Genomic DNA, 3,609 nt, shown 5'->3' with positions numbered 1-3,609 from the left:
AAGGTCATTAGGACCGTTCGGTCCTCCCTTTTACCGTTCGGTCTGTTCGGACTGATCGGCCTAGTGTGATTACTAAATTTAGTTGGTTTCCTCTAATGGTTTTATTGATAGTTAGTTAAGAACGCTGGTCATAAACCAAGCGTTCGGCCTTACAAGTGTTCGGCCTTAGGCTGACACTTAAATTATAACACTTGCAAATCTGACATTCTTCCTTTTGAAACCGCCCGATCACTTAATGANTGAATGGTCTAGTAAGCCTTTATTATTGAAACGTCCGGTTTACTTGACTAAAGTCCTTTTTCTCCTTTAAAAAGGGTTTCTCTTTTCTTAGTTCGTCCAGTTTGAGAAGTGTTCGGTCNTAGACCAGCCTTCGACCATGATTATTACTTGTTCTATAACATTCTTTACCAAACCGACCGGATGACTATCACTTATAGTCCNTCCTTTGGGGTACGGTCTTATTCTTTGACGGACCATCCGNCCAACCATTTGACATTCTTCTNCTATTCAGTCTCACCTTTGATCAGACCGTCCGGTCATTATTAGTGTTAAGTCTTTGATGGTTAGTTCTATTCGTGCCAAGATCGGCCGNTCAACTGTTATAAATGTTCTATGGCATCCAGTTTTAGTTCGGTCATGCCTCCTTGTCTCATTCTCTCTTTTATTCCATCGTTGATAATCTGGTCGTTTTCTTGACATCCTTCCANTCTGAAAGTGATAATGAACATATATCGAATTTNGTTGNATAAGGGAATTCCAATGGAGGAATGTCTCATGAATTGGTGATGATTGGTAAAGTATGAACATGGTCAGACCCTGGTTTGGTCGTCCTGATCCTGATATTCCGTGAGGGCGCTTTCTCNGGTAGAGAAAGGTCACTCATGTGTGGGAATGGCAGGAGGTCCGCGGTTATACGAACAGATAACCGTTTGAGGACTAACCTCGGGTGGCAGCTGATAAGGAAAGGCAGTTACTACACCACACCGGGTGCTAGGGACGTCGGGCTACGTGGTTCATATCGTCCAGACAGTGTCGTAGTAGTCGGTCATAAGTTAATCTACTTAGTATGCATGTATAGGAACTGTATGTCTGCATGATTGATTTGATTTTGTTTGTATGTTTACTTGTATGATGAAACGATTAATTAAATTTACATAAGCTTACCCTTATCTGTTCTGTCTTTATTTATGTTGTCGTTCGGTATTTGACCGTCCGGTTATTTCCCTTCATTGCAATGATTATCCTTTTGGGTGTGAGCAGAGGGTACCTTGGANGATACCTTGGAAGCTGCTTTGGAGGATANTCTGGAGGATGCTGGGCAGGNAGAACAACCCNNGGAGGTTGTGCCCGAGAATTATGCAGGACCGTCCGGTCCTTAGGATAGTTACTTTCTTTGTTTAGTTAGTTAGCCGTCCGGTATACGAAACCTTTTGGTGTTGGCCGAGAGGTCAATGAATTGTATTCAAGATCGTTTGGTCTATTTTGTAAAAGTTGTATTAATCTTATTGTTGTACGGTTTTTAATCTTCCCGTATATCCCATACTTCTTTGTATATTCACTACTGTTCTTCTTTATTGTTCATGATAACTCCTAAAATGAATTGTAACTGGTGTTATANATTTATTGGGATGTTACATTAATGGTATCAGAGCAGTTTCTTCCTTAGAATGCCTGTAGGTTATGAGTATACCATGTTTATGCTGTGTACTCACTTGTTCGATCAGAATATTCTGATTCTTGTGGACTAATGGATCTTTCTTTCTGTTGAAAGCAGAAGATGGCTCCAAGACCACCCCCTCAACCTGCTGATAGGGATTCATCCAGTGGCAACAACAACTTGTTGGAGTCAGTCTTAGCTGCACTTCAACAACAAAATGCCAACTTGATTCAGCAAAACGCTAACCTCGCCCAACAGAATACACTAGCTATGCGAAATTCAGAAGCAGCTAGAGTCGCGGCTGAAGCAACTTAGAGGCAGATAGCGGAAATGATGATGAGCGGAACGCTGTCTGGTAGACCGTTCGGTTCCTCTTCAAACAACCAGGCTGAATGGAGTCTGGAGAGCTTTCTCCAGCACCGTCCGGCCAAGTTTGATGGCAAGTGCAGTGCTGACGAGGCCGATCACTGGCTTCGTGACATGGAAAGGATCTATGACGCCAAGAGATGTGGAGATGAGAACCGTTTGGCGTTCACGGAATATCTGTTGACCGGAGAGGCCGGTCACTGGTGGGGTAGTTCAAAGATGTTGCTGGAAGACGAACGCACCCCTGTTACATGGGAAATATTCAAGAAGAAGTTTTATGAGGAATATTTCCCAAATAGCGTTCGGTTTGCTAAGGAAGTGGAATTCCTCCAACTAGTCCAAGGAGGAATGACGGTCTCTGAGTATGCTAACAGATTTAAGCAACTCATGAGGTTCTATACAATGAGGATGAATGAAGAGTGACAGTGCAGAAAGTTTGAAAATGGACTGAGAGAAGATTTGAAGCCAGTCATTGCCAGCCATTGCATCCAGAAGTTTCCTGCCCTGGTAGAAAGGGCAAAGGTATTGGAGAAAAATCTGATGGATGCTGAGAAACGTAAGAAGCAACAGCAGTCGAGTGCCAAGGGGCCTATCTTTTCAAGAAGTAATTCTGGTCCCAGGACAACCCCTTACTCTCGGCCCATGTCAGCTCAAGGTCCTTTTACTTTGGTCGTCCGGCCTGTGAATTATGCCCGACCGTCCGGTCAAATGGGGGGAGTGAACTGCTTCATCTGTGGAGGCCCTCACTTCATGAAGGACTGTCCTAAGCAAGGAAATGTCAAGTATTGTGTCCGGTGCAGAAGAAACGGACTCTGGGAGAGGGAATGCAACATGGGGAACAGAGCGTCCTCAAGGCCACCAAACACTGGCCGATTTCAACAGAATGGTGGCCGAGCACAAGCAGCTGGCCGAGTTTATGCTATCACAGGAGCTGAAGCGTCCGGTGCAGGTAACCTCATCACCAGTACTTGCTTATTGTATGGAGTGTCCTGCTGTGTGTTGTTTGATTCTGGGCAACGCATTCCTTCATCTCGAAGGTATGTGTTGAAAGACTAGGTTTAGCTGAGAGAGAGATGCAGCTCGACTTGGAGGTGTCAACCCCAGCAGCTGGTAAGGTTAGGACATCCACTGTATGTGTTAAATTATCTATTGAGATAGAAGGGTATAAGTTTAAGGTGAACCTCATATGTTTGCCTCTTCAAGACTTAGAAGTAATCTTAGGAATGGATTGGTTAACCTCCAATCACATTCTTATTGATTGTGGGAAGAAGAAGCTAATTTTCCCAAGAGAAGAAGAGAAGTTTACTTTAACGCTCGGTCAGATCAGAGAGGACTTGATTGAAGGCGCCATGAGTTTCCTCATCCTGACTTATATGGATGCAAGTGGAGCAGACCGTCCGGTTGGAAACCATCCGGTTATTGAGGAATTTATGGACGTTTTTCCTGAAGAGGTGCCAGGTCTACCTCCACCGAGAGAGGTTGAGTTCTCCATTGACTTGATCTCGGGAGCCGGCCCGATATCCATTGTCCCGTACAGAATGGCTCCAGCAGAATTGGCCGAGTTGAAGAAGCAGATAGAAGGATTA

Source organism: Vigna radiata, chromosome 6, assembly GCF_000741045.1.
Source record: "Vigna radiata var. radiata cultivar VC1973A chromosome 6, Vradiata_ver6, whole genome shotgun sequence".
In the NCBI taxonomy this organism is placed as follows: domain Eukaryota; kingdom Viridiplantae; phylum Streptophyta; class Magnoliopsida; order Fabales; family Fabaceae; genus Vigna; species Vigna radiata.
Note: the sequence above shows the minus strand (reverse complement) of the source record.